The sequence below is a fragment of the Triticum aestivum genome, chromosome 6D (genome assembly GCF_018294505.1).
Source record: "Triticum aestivum cultivar Chinese Spring chromosome 6D, IWGSC CS RefSeq v2.1, whole genome shotgun sequence".
Taxonomy (NCBI): domain Eukaryota; kingdom Viridiplantae; phylum Streptophyta; class Magnoliopsida; order Poales; family Poaceae; genus Triticum; species Triticum aestivum.
The window spans coordinates 175,924,111-175,938,110 of record NC_057811.1 but is presented as its reverse complement, the minus strand read 5'-3'; positions in this window follow the sequence as shown (position 1 = coordinate 175,938,110).

The following is a 14,000-nucleotide window of genomic DNA, read 5'->3' as shown; positions in this document are numbered from 1 at the left end:
GCGCAGGCGATGAGTACTGAGGCATCAGGCAAAGGTTTCCATATCAGTGCAACGAGACCAAGACCAACAGGACGGCGGGACGGAGGTCACCGTGGAGCCCAAGACGGCGTCACCACCAGAGCCTTTGGCAGGCGAAGACCACCTTTAGTCAGGATAGCTTGTACTAGCTGTCCCCTTTCGAATTGGCCGTTGTTGGCTCCCTTCCCGCTCAATATTTGGGGAGAGGACCAGGGCCTCTATAAATAGGACTAGCCACCACAGTAGGTAGGGGGAGAACCAACCCAAACTGATTCAGATCATCCTCACACCACCAAGCACAAGAACACCTCGCCTCAGGAGGCTGTTCTTCCCCTTGTACTGTTCATCCTCAGCCTGAGAGGTAATCCACCACACCACACTGGAGTAGGGTATTACACCACAATGGTGGCCCGAACCAGTATAAATCTCGTGTCTCTTGTGTAGCGAGTTTGTCGAGCTAGGCTTTGAGATTGCGGTGAGGCTGAGGGTGTGATTTGGTAGGGGGAAATCTTCGTGCGCACCCCAGTGTTCGAACCTCAAGGGTTTTGCCGGAACCCAAAATTCGATATTTGGCGCTCCAGGTAGGGGTGCGCCAAAGCTTTCCTTCCATCGATCTGCGTCCCGCCGCTTCGTCGCATCCATGGCCGACGCTCGCCGAGCTCGCGCTGAGCGCCGGGCCACCCTCGCCGCCCGCGTTGTTCAGACGGCTCCCGTCGGCGGGCCTCCCCATCGTTCTCCATCGCCTGCCGCCAACGCTGTCACCGGCCCAGCGGGGAACGAGCAGCAAGTGTCCTCGCTGCACCCCTCGGTGCGGCGGGACGGCCGCACCGCCACTCCGTCACTGAACCCGGCCGGCTCGTCGTCTCACGCTCGTCGCGCTCCCACGGACGCGCAGGCCGCGTTGCTCATGGCACGCGAACTCCTGCGCTACCGCCCCGTCGACGACCTCTACGAGGACAGGCTGAACCGCATCGCCGAGCTCGTCAGCGTCGCAGGGGGCTCCCCTGCGCCCTCCCTCTCGCTGCCTTGCCCTCCGCCAGCTGCGGGCGACATGGCTCATGGAGCGCCACCTCCACCACCTCCGCACCAAGACGGCGTCCTGGCGCCAAGGCGTGCGCCCCCCCGGCGCGACCCGCCGCGTCGGGCGCCCGTGCGCGAAGAAGGAAGCTGCCAAGAAGTTCCTCATCCGCGAGAAAACACTCCCGCCCTCCCAGCACCACTACGACAAGGCCGTGCGCTGCCTGTGGTGGCGGCGCGCGGACATCAAGGGCAGGCTCCGCATCAGCAAAGGGTCCCAGTGGCCACCGCGGGGTGCTGCGCCTTCACTCCTGAGCCGCGTAGTGTCGCATGACCATGCAAGTTCAAGCCAGACCTGCCTCCACGCTACGACGGAACCCCCGACCCCGCGGAGTTCCTGCAACTCTACGAACTGAGCATCGAGGCGGCCAACAGCAATGAGAAAGTCATGGCGAACTGGTTCCCCATGGCTCTCAAGGATGGTGCCCGCTCATGGCTCCTAAACCTGCCTCCAGGCTCCATCTCCTCCTGGAACGAGATGCGCGACCGCTTCGTCACCAACTTCCAGGGAACTTGCGACCGTCCTCCGGTCGCGGGTGACCTGCGCCGTGTCAAGCAGCAGCCAGGAGAGATGCTCCAGAAGTACATCCAGCGCTTCAACAACGTTCGCCTCAAGATCCCCAAGGTGACTGACGAGGCCATCATCTCCGCGTTTTCTGATGGCGTCCGTGACGTAAAGATGAAGGAGGAGCTCGCCATCCACGAGGAGCTGTGCACGGCCCTAGAGTTGTTCAACCTGGCGACCAAGTGCGCAAGGGCCGAGGAAGGGCGCCTTTCCCTTCTCGAGCTCCCAGCTACCAACCTGGAGGAGAAGAAAGCCAAGGCCAAGGACGTGAAGCGCAAGGGAGTGGCTGTACTCACAGCGGAGCCGGACACGAAGCGCGGCCGGGACCAGCCCGAGTCATCCAAGAGCAGCCGGCCGTTCTGCGCCTTCCACAATGTTCACAGCCACAACACCAACGACTGTCAAGAGCTCAGGGCCATTCGAGATGGACGCCTCAGTCGACGCCCCGAGCGCAACGACCGGGGCTACGGCCGAGGAGGACGTGGCGGAGGACGCTGGGACGACTGTGGCCCTCGCCAGGAGTGGCGTGACCGGCCTCATGAGGACCGCTGGCAAGACCAGCCTCGCAAGGGCGCCTGGAGGGATCAGCCTCGCGAGGACCGCCCCCAGGGCAACACTGGTCTTCCTCCGCTGCCGCCACCACCAAGAAGGAACGACGACAACCAACAGGACGAGGGGGCTGGGGGCTTCCAAGAGCCGCGGGCTATCGCCTGCATCCTGGGCGGAGCTCAAGCCCCAGGCTCTCAGCGAATCTTCAAGCAGTTTGCTCGCGAGGTGAACGCAGTCCTCCCCAGGCTCGAGGCCACACACCCGCTTAGGTGGACCAAGTGCGCCATCACCTTCAGTTCTGCGGATCAGCTCAAGTGCGCGGCCACCGCCGGGGCCCTCCCAATGCTTTGCTCTCCCGTCATCAGCAACGTCCAAGTCACCAAGACCCTCGTTGACGGCGGCGCAAGGCTTAACGTCCTGTCCGTCGAGATGTTCGACAACCTTCAAGTGCCCTGCGATCAGCTTCAGCCTACCAAGTCCTTATCAGGAGTGACCGACGGTTCCACCAGGCCTATAGGGCAGGTCCGCCTCCCTGTCACCTTCGGACAGCGCGACAACTACCGCACCGAGCTCATCGACTTCGACATCGCCCACATCCGTCTGCCATACAACGCCATCCTTGGGTACCCGGCCCTGGCCAAGTTCATGGCAGTGACACACCACGGCTACAACGTCCTCAAGATGCCAGGAAGCAGCAGGATCATCACAGTCCCCTGCGAAGAAAGAGATGTGGTGTGCTCCCTCGAGCGCGCCTTCCAAGCAGCGTCAATCAAAGACCCCGACAGCAATGCAGCACAGTACCCTCCTGAGGTCTTCCCCAAGAAGAAGAAGTAGCTACTCCGCTCAGGGCCTTAGGAGAGCGGCGCCGCAAGTGGAGCCTCGTCAGGATCAGCGCCCGCGCCTGGGGCGCCTCCCTCCCTCACATAGGAAGGCGCGCCTGGCGCCCTCCTCGGGCAGGACCCGGGGGCTCTCTTCTGGAGGGCCTCCGACCTTGCACAACGTCACGAGGGAGGCGCTCGGGCACCACATGGAGGCGTGCTTCGCAGCATGTTTCCCTCAGGAGGACACCGGACGAGGGGCACCCAACGCTCAGGAGTTCATTGCCAAGACCACTCAGGAACTGCAGGATGCAAGAGCCATGCGCGGCGACCGCCGCTCACCTGGCGCGGCTCCCCATCCAGGCAAGGATGGCGGGCTGTGCGTCTGCATCGACATCCCAGGGCTCAACAGGGCTGCATCTCAGGAGCTTTTCTGGCCTTCGCGCGTGGGCCGCTGCGAGGGCCCGCCTCACAGCTACGTTCGCATGTCTTTTGGCCTGCCGAGCGTGGCGTCCGCCTCCCAGCGCAACCTGCGGAGCATCCTAACGGCTCAGGAAGCCAAGCACCACGCTGTCCTGGCGGAGATGGAGACGGTCCTCAAGGAACCGCCTGGACCCCAGAGCCTCCCAAGGCTTAGGGTCCCAGTGGCTCGTGAGGAGCAACCCCTTCATCACATGTCTTCAGCTGCCCCAACATTCCTTCAACAACAGAACCAGGTGACATTTTCCAAGTTTATTTAGCTGGGAGCGCCCCTCGGGCTGAATCATTCCTAGGCCGCATGGGTCCGTCCCTGTGGCATGTATCCCTTTACATCTTTAGCTTCCTTTGTTGGGGGCGCCCCTCGGGCTGCATCATCCCCAAGCCGCTCGGGTCCAGCCCAGTGGCATGTATCGTTCCACCATTTACCTGAGCTAGCCTGCTTTTCATGCATAATCTACCTATGGTTATCACCTGCTTGACTGTCACCCACCATGGGAGCCGCGTACCGATCGTCTTTCTTCAGGATCCTTCGCATAAGGAGGCTAGGCACGGCGTCTGTGCTCGGGTCCATCCCTGCAGCGTCGATAAATCCAACGGCTGAGCTCTGTCTGGCGGGCCGGCCCCATAACGTCACCTCCTGGGGTCGTTGGTGCTTGGCCTTCTCATGCGGTAGCCTCGGGAGATTCGTTCGGCGCAAGTTGTCTAACCATCTCGCAGGGCCACTCCAGCCATCAAGAATCAAGACCAGGCGCAACCCGCCTACAGGTAGGGCCTAGTGAGTCCCGCACTGGCTCACGAGTGCCCAGACACATCTCGTCTAGCCCGGTCGTGCAAGCCACGTGTCAGGGCAGGGCTATACACGCCCCGGGGGCTCTCTGCAGTAGGGAGTCCCCTCCCACGTACCAGTGGAAGCACCATCATCCGCGCTGGCCGTCGACACTGCGGAGGAGCGGCTATGCCCGTGCAAGTGCGGAAGCGCCATGCTCCGCGCTGGTGATAAACAACTGAGGGCGGCCCCATGGCCGTATCAACCTCAGGGAGCCCTTGAGCTCAGTGTCTGGCCTCATCGCAACACCTCCCCTCGGGAGAGTCGCGCGAGGGGGCTGGGCACGGGGGTTGCGCTCGGGTCACGCCCAAGCGTACGCCACCCAGCCAGGTCCCCCGGACCTGGTCGTCGCGCGCCCCTCCCGAGCCGAGCCTTGATACGTCTCCAACGTATCTATAATTTTTTATTGTTCCATGCTATATTATATTCTGTTTTGGATGTTTAATGGGCTTTATTATACACTTTTATATTATTTTTGGGACTAACCTATTAACCGGAGGCCCAGCCCAAATTGCTGTTTTTTTGCCTATTTCAGTGTTTCGAAGGAAAAGAATATCAAACGGAATGAAACCTTCGGGAACGTGATTTTCGGAACAAACGTGATCCAGAGGACTTGGAGTCTACGTAAAGCAATCAACGAGGAAGGCACGAGGCAGGGGGCGAGCCTACCCCCCTGGGCGTGCCCTCCACCCTCGTGGGCCCCTCGTTGCTCCACCGACATACTTCTTCCTCCTATATATATCCATATACCCTGGAAACATCAGAGACGGAGCCAAAACCCTATTTCCACCGCCGCAACCTTCTGTACCCGTGAGATCCCATCTTGGGGCCTTTTCCGGCGCTCCGCCAGGGGGGGCATTGATCACGGAGGGCTTCTACATCAACACCATAGCCTCTCCGATGATGTGTGAGTAGTTTACCTCAGACCTTCGGGTCCATAGTTATTAGCTAGATGGCTTCTTCTCTCTCTTTGGATCTCAATACAAAGTTCTCCTCGATCTTCTTGGAGATCTATTCGATGTAATCTTCTTTTGCGGTGTGTTTGTCGAGATCCGATGAATTGTGGGTTTATGATCAAGATTATCTATGAACAATATTTGAATCTCCTATGAATTCTTTTATGTATGATTGGTTATCTTTGCAAGTCTCTTCGAATTATCAGTTTGGTTTGGCCTACTAGATTGATCTTTCTTGCAATAGGAAAGTGCTTAGCTTTGGGTTCAATCTTGCGGTGCTTGATCCCAGTGACAGAAAGGGAAACGACACGTATTGTATTGTTTCCATCGAGGATAAAAAGATGGGGTTTATATCGTATTGCATGAGTTTATCCCTCTACATGATGTCATCTTACTTAAAGCATTACTCTGTTCTTATGAACTTAATACTCTAGATGCATGCTGGATAGCGGTCGATGTGTGGAGTAATAGTAGTAGATGCAGAATCATTTCGGTCTACTTGTCACGGACGTGATGCCTATATACATGATCATACCTAGATATTCTCATAATTATGCTCAATTCTATAAATTGCTTGACAGTAATTCGTTTACCCATCGTAATACTTATGCTCTTGAGAGAAGCCACTAGTGAAACCTATGGCCCCCGGGTCTATCTTCCATCATATTAATCTCCCATCAACACGCTATTTCTGGCGCCCTTTATTTTGCTTTCTTTACTTTTAGTCTTTATCGTAAAAATACCAAAAATATTATCTTATCATATCTATCAGATCTCACTCTCGTAAGTGACCGTGAAGGGATTGACAACCCCTTTATCGTGTTGGTTGCGAGGTTCTTATTTGTTTGTGTAGGTGTGTGGGATTCGCGCGTGGTCTTCTACTGGATTGATACCTTGGTTCTAAAACTGAGGGAAATACTTACGCTACTGTATTGCATCACCCTTTCCTCTTCAAGGGAAAACCAACGCAGTGCTCAAGAGGTAGCAAGAAGGATTTCTGGCGCCGTTGCCGGGGAATCTACGCACAAGTCAAGACATACCAAGTACCCATCACAAACTCTTACCCTCGCATTACATTATTTGCCATTTGCCTCTCGTTTTCCTCTCCCCCACTTCACCCTTGCCGTTTTATTCGCCCTCTCTTTTCCGCTCACCTTTCTTTCCCCATGTCGGAATCAAAAAAGGTTGGGGGTTCTCTCCCGAGTTTTAGTACTTTGGACAATCCTTCTATTCTCTCTAAACTCATAAATAATGATGCCATGGAAAGACCTACCAGAGTTATCAATGAGAATCTTAATAATTTTGATGAAGATGATTCCGTAATTTTTCGTTATTTACTCGATAAATCTTTGAAAGATGCTTGGGATAGACTATTAAGGATCCGGGCCAGTTATGTGCCCCAATACCAAATTGAAATTTACTTAAGGAGCTTTTATGTTGCCCTACCTTCTTCGTTTAAGCATGTCTTAGATTCTATATTTGAAGAAGGTTTTCTTGAAGGGGATGCCGTAGATACTTATGAAAAGATGAAAACCATATTAGGGCACCCCATGAATGAGAAGGTTAAATCTACATCTCTTTTGCTCTCCTACCAAAACGAATCTATCAAAGAGATGAAAGCTAGCTTAGATGCAAATTTCCGTAAAATGCTTAATCTTTCTTCTACCATTAACAGCCATGTGCTTTATCAAAATAGAAAGATTAATGCCATAGATAATAAGTTTGCTCTTTTCTTCCCTAAAACCAAAGATGGCAATACCTAGATCTATCCTTGCTTTTATGCTTAGCTAAGGGCGTTAAACGATAGCGCTTGTTGGGAGGCAACCCGATTTTATTTTAATTTTTTGCTTTTTGCTTCTATATAGGAATAAATATTTGATCTAGCCTATGGTTAGATTTGTTTTTATGTTTTAATTAGTGTTTGTGCCAAGTTAAACCTATAGGATCTTCTTGGATGATAGTTATTTGATCTTGCTGAAAATTCCAGAAACTTTCTGTTCACGAAAACAATTGTTTAAAATCACTAGAACGTGATAAAATACTGATTCCAATTTCAGTAGATCAATAAACAAATTATCTAGGTCGTACTATTTTGGTAGATGTTTCTGAGTTCCAGAAGTTTGCGTTAGTTACAGATTGCTACAGACTGTTCTGTTTTTGACAGATTCTGTTTTTCGTGTGTTGTTTGCTTATTTTGATGAATCTATGGCTAGTAAAATAGTTTATGAACCATAGAGAAGTTGGAATACAGTAGGTTTAACACAAATATAAATAAAGAATGAGTTCAATACAGTACCTTGAAGTGGTGTTTTGTTTTCTTTAGCTAACGGAGCTCACGAGATTTTCTGTTGAGTTTTGTGTTGTGAAGTTTTCAAGTTTTGGGTAAAGATTTGATGGATTATGGAACAAGGAGTGGCAAGAGCCTAAGCTTGGGGATGCCCATGGCACCCCAAGGTAATCTAAGGACACCAAAGCCAAAGCTTGGGGATGCCCCTGAAGGCATCCCCTCTTTCGTCTTCGTCTATCGGTAACTTTACTTGGAGCTATATTGTTATTCGCCACATGATATGTGTTTTGCTTGGAGCGTCTTGTATGATTTGAATCTTTGATTTTTAGTTTACCACAATCATCCTTGCTGTACACACCTTTTGAGAGAGACACACATGATTCGGAATTTATTAGAATACTCTATGTGCTTCACTTATATCTTTTAGAGCACGGTGGTGGATTTGTTTTATAGAAACTATTGTTCTCTCATGCTTCACTTATATTATTTTGAGAGTCCTACAAAACAGCACGGTAATTTGCTTCAATCATAAATTTGGTCCTAATATAATAGACATCCAAGATTAGTAAAAAATAATTCTTATGAGTGTGTTGAATACTATGAGAAGCTTGATGCTTGATAATTGTTTTGAGATATGAAGATGGTGATATTAGAGTCATGCTAGTTGAGTGGTTATGAATTTGAGAAATACTTGTGTTAAAGTTTGTGATTCCCGTAGCATGCACGTATGGTGAACCGTTATGTGATGAAGTCGGAGCATGATTTATTTATTGATTGTCTTCCTTATGAGTGGCGGTCGGGGACGAGCGATGGTCTATTCTTACCAATCTATCCCCCTAGGAGCATGCGTGTAATACTTTGCTTTGATAACTTGTAGATTTTTGCAACAAGTATATGAGTTCTTTATGACTAATGTTGAGTCCATGGATTATACGCACTCTCATCTTTCCACCATTGCTAGCTCTCTAATACCGCGCACTTTTCGCCGGTATCATACACCCACCATATACCTTCCTCAAAACAGCCACCATACCTAGCTATCATGGCATTTCCATAGCCATTCCGAGATATATTTCCATGCAACTTACCACCGTTTCGTTTACTATGACACGCTTCATCATTATCATAGTTGCTTTGCGTGATCATGTAGTTGACATCGTATTTGTGGCAAAGCCGCCGTTCATGATTCTTTCATACATGTCACTCTTGATACATTGCATATCCCGGTACACCGCCGGAGGCATTCACATAGAGTCATATTTTGTTCTAAGTATTGAGTTGTAATTCTTGAGTTGTAAGTAAATAAAAGTGTGATGATCATCATTATTAGAGCATTGTCCCAAGTGAGGAAAGGATGATGGAGACTATGATTCCCCCACAAGTCGGGATGAGACTCCGGACGAAAAAAAAGAGAAAGGCCATATGAAAAAAAGAGAAGGCCCAAAAAAGAGAGAAAAAGAGAGAAGGGACAATGCTACTATCCTTTTTCCACACTTGTACTTCAAAGTAGCACCATGATCTTCATGATAGAGAGTCTCCTATGATATCACTTTCATATACTAATGGGAATTTTTCATTATAGAACTTGGCTTGTATATTCCAATGATGGGCTTCCTCAAAATGCCCTAGGTCTTCGTGAGCAAGCGAGTTGGATGCACACCCACTTAGTTTCTTTTGTTGAGCTTTCATATACTTATAGCTCTAGTGCATCAGTTGCATGGCAATTCCTACTCAATCGCATTGATATCTATTAAATGGCATCTCCATAGCCGGTTGATACGCCTAGTTGATGTGAGACTATCTTCTCCTTTTTTGTCTTCTCCACAACCACCATTCTATTCCACATATAGTGCTATGTCCATGGCTCACGCTCACGTATTGCGTGAAGATTGAAAAAGTTTGAGAACATCGAAAGTATGAAACAATTACTTGGCTTGTCATCGGGGTTGTGCATGATTAAATATTTTGTGTGATGAAGATAGAGCATAGCCAGACTATATGATTTTGTAGGGATAACTTTCTTTGGCCATGTTATTTTGAGAAGACATAATTGCTTAGTTAGTATGCTTGAAGTATTATTATTTTTATGCCAATATTAAACTTTTATCTTGAATCTTTCGGATCTGAATATTCATACCACAAATAGGATAATTACATTGAAAATTATGCTAAGTAGAATTCCACATCAAAAATTCTGTTTTTATCATATACCTACTCGAGGACGAGCAGGAATTAAGCTTGGGGATGCTTGATACGTCTCCAACGTATCTATAATTTTTTATTGTTCCATGCTATATTATATTCTGTTTTGAATGTTTAATTGGCTTTATTTACACTTTTATATTATTTTTGGGACTAACCTATTAACCGGAGGCCCAACCCAAATTGCTGTTTTTTTGCCTATTTCAGTGTTTCGAAGGAAAAGAATATCAAATGGAGGCCAAACGGAATGAAACCTTCGGGAATGTGATTTTCGGAACAAACATGATACAGAGGACTTGGAGTCTACGTAAAGCAATCAACGAGGAAGGCACGAGGCAGCGGGGCGCGCCTACCCCCTGGGCGCGCCCTCCACCCTCGTGGGCCCCTCGTTGCTCCACCGACGTACTTCTTCCTCCTATATATAGCCATATACCCTGGAAATATCAGAGACGGAGCCAAAACCCTATTTCCACTGCCGCAACCTTCTGTACCCGTGAGATCCCATCTTGGGGACTTCCGGCGCTCCGCCGGAGGGGGCATTGATCACGGAGGGCTTCTACATCAACACCATAGCCTCTCGGATGATGTGTGAGTAGTTTGCCTCAGACCTTCGGGTCCATAGTTATTAGCTAGATGGCTTCTTCTCTCTCTTTGGATCTCAATACAAAGTTCTCCTTGATCTTCTTGGAGATCTATTGGATGTAATCTTCTTTTGCGGTGTGTTTGTCGAGATCCGATGAATTGTGGGTTTATGATCAAGATTATCTATGAACAATATTTGAATCTCCTCTGAATTCTTTTATGTATGATTGGTTATCTTTGCAAGTCTCTTAGAATTATCAGTTTGGTTTGGCCTACTAGATTGATCTTTCTTGCAATAGGAGAAGTGCTTAGCTTTGGGTTCAATCTTGCGGTGCTCGATCCCAGTGATAGAAAGGGAAACGACACATATTGTATTGTTGCCATCGAGAATAAAAAGATGGGGTTTATATCATATTGCATGAGTTTATCCCTCTACATGATGTCATCTTACTTAAAGCATTACTCTGTTCTTATGAACTTAATACTCTAGATGCATGCTGGATAGCGGTCGATGTGTGGAGTAATAGTAGTAGATGCAGAATTGTTTCGGTCTACTTGTCACGGATGTGATGCCTATATACGTGATCATACCTAGATATTCTCATAACTATGCTCAATTCTATCAATTGCTCGACAGTAATTCGTTTACCCATCGTAATAATTATGCTCTTGAGAGAAGCCACTAGTGAAACCTATGGCCCCCGGGTCTATCTTCCATCATATTAATCTCCCGTCAACAAGCTATTTCCGGCGCCAATTATTTTGCTTTCTTTACTTTTAGTCTTTATCATAAAAATACCAAATATATTATCTTATCATATCTATCAGATCTCACTCTCGTAAGTGACCGTGAAGGGATTGACAACCCCTTTATCGCGTTGGTTGCGAGGTTCTTATTTGTTTGTGTAGGTGCGTGGAACTCGCGCGTTGTCTCCTACTGGATTGATACCTTGGTTCTAAAAAATTGAGGGAAATACTTACGCTACTTTACTGCATCACCCTTTCCTCTTCAAGGGAAAACCAACGCAGTGCTCAAGAGGTAGCAAGCCTCGGTGATGACAAAGGTATTAAGGTCGTTTGAGCGTTAAGGGGGACTCCTAAGCATCACGACTCAAGAGCCTAACTGGTCACGTAACCCCTCACTCCTTGGTCTCGTCCTGGTCTCTGGACGACCCAACGGCGGCTGAGGTATGCGCGGGGCTGGGCCCTGCCGACGTAGAACACTAGACCTACCCTTGCATCTTCTTTCCATAAGCTGTTTGCGCGTCATGGGGGACTCCTGAGCATCGCGACTCAGGAGCCTAACTGGCCATGTAGCCCCTCACTCCTTGGACTCGTCCTGGTGATCCGGATGACCCAACGGCGGCTGAGGTATGCGCGGGGTCGGGCTCTGCCGACGTAGAACGTAAAGCAAATGGGAAGGAAATCGCAAAATCTCAAGCAAATATTACAAGACATATTGTTCTCACAATACCAAACGCAAGTTTAAACACCTCCACGTGGCATGATGCATGATGCAGGAGTAAAACAGGAAAGCAGCCGCGAGCAAGTCATCCCTGGATGTCGCCGTCGCCTGCAAGGGGTGCTCCCTCCTTGGTGGCGTCGCCTTCGCCTGTGCCACCGGCCGGAGCTGCAGGATCTGTAGCACCGCCGGTCGAAGGCGCGGAGCGAAGGCGCGGAACTTCTTCAGCAGGGCCTCCACCTGACCCTTCACGGCTGCAGCAGCGGCTGCGCAGTGCTCGTCGTCCACAGGCTCCAGCAGCTCGTCAAGGCGGGTGGCGAAGAAACCTTGACCTTCCGGGGCGCCAGTGGCCGCTGATGCGGAAAGGGATCCGGAGCAAGGCGGAAGGAAGCAATGAAGGCAAGTGTAGCCCGCGTCAGCCTTTTGTCAGGCGGGCAGTTGCCGAGGCAGCGTGGGCAAGCGGAGACGCCCACGTCCAATCAATTGCCACGCGTCGACCAAGGCCACAGGCTGTTGGGGCCCGTGGCGCTCCGCACTTGCCCTTTGGCTTCGCCTCGAAGCCACGTCCGAGCACGCCTTGGGCCCGGGGGCTACTGTCGGTGTTCTGGGAATGGGGGTCCCTAGACTTGCCTGCCTGCAGCCCACGGCGTGGCTCCACTCGCGGCCCAGTACGACCCGTCTGCACCAGCAAACGCCCAAGAACCTCGCGAGGGGCCAAGCCTCGCAAGGCGGATGACACAAGACCTCCTCGGGAGCGGCCTCACCGGGCTGGCTCGCGAGGGGCGGAGAGATCAAGGCAAGGCCAACCTCGCGAGGTTCCAATGACGTAAGCCATGACGACCAAGACCAGGTGGGCGCCAAGCGGGCGCCAGCACACATAGTGTCCTTGTTTCCTCTTTGGTGCTAAGGAGGCAAGCGCAGGCGATGAGTACCGAGGCATCAGGCAAAGGTTTCCATATCGGTGCAATGAGACCATGTGACACCCAAGTTTTTATTGGATTTTTCAAAAGATTTTTATTTGACTTGAAGGGAGTGATTTAAAAATTTTCTTCAAGAGAACTCTCACTCTCAAATATTTTTCTTTATGGCAAATTTTTTTTTTTGGATTCACCCAAGATCTGCCTTTGACCTTGGGGGTTCTTGCTCTTCATTTGGACTCAAGACAAAAGGTTTTCCATTTGAGAGGATAACTTTTGAAAACCTTTTCTTGAATTTGCACTATGGCTTTTGGAAAGTCCTTTGCCACTTTCAACTATTCCTTCTTGCCATGGCATTAGTGCAAATCCTCTCTCCTAACCCTTCCCTCACCTTTGGATCATGATTTGCATCAAATCCAGCAAGTTGAACCTCCTCATGTGATCTTTTTCATTCAAATTCTATTCAAACAAATTTCTGTCTTCTCTTATAGCACTTGGAGATTTACAAAGGAACTCCTTTTTCTGTTTTGATTTTTGCCACCAAACCTTTTTCCCCTCCTAGTCCTTTGAACCCTCAACCTAGAACCATGAAGATCCACTGGTCTCTAGTTCAAAATTTTCAAACTACATCAGCTGCAAGTTTGGACCAGATTTGCCAAATTTGGTGAAATTCATTCAAAACTTTCTCCAAAAATTCCAAGTAAATTCATGCAGCCCCTGGGTGCTCTGAGTGATCATCTCACCAAGTTACAGCTCCAGAAAAATTTATCTCTTTACCAAAACCTACTGTCGAACACCTGCAATGCTTGGTCACTGTCAAGTTTCAGTTAACTTCAGAGTTTAGTCAGTGCTCACTGTCGTTTTCTTCAGAGACGGGCATCGATCTCGCCAGTGCCCTCGCGTCGCCTTGCTCCTCGTCCTCGCCCTCTCGTTCCTGCACCGCACGAGTGCCTGGCATCTTGCGGGCGTCGGCGACGAGCAGCAGAAGGTGCGCCGCCCCGTGACCGACGCCGGCGGCGGTTTGCGGGCGCCAGCGGGAGACACGGCGCCGCCGACTCCACCCAGCACCGTCCAAACCACCGGAGCCCGCCGCGTGGCCGTCCACTCCCCCGAATGCGCTGCCGCTCTCGTCGTGAACCCCAGGGCGCGGAGCGCGCTCTCTGCCGCCGTTGAGCCCGTGCGGTCACCTCATCGTGGGCAGACGCCATTACGCCAAGACCAGCTCCATTTAGCTGCAAAACGAGTCCCGTAACATCCACTG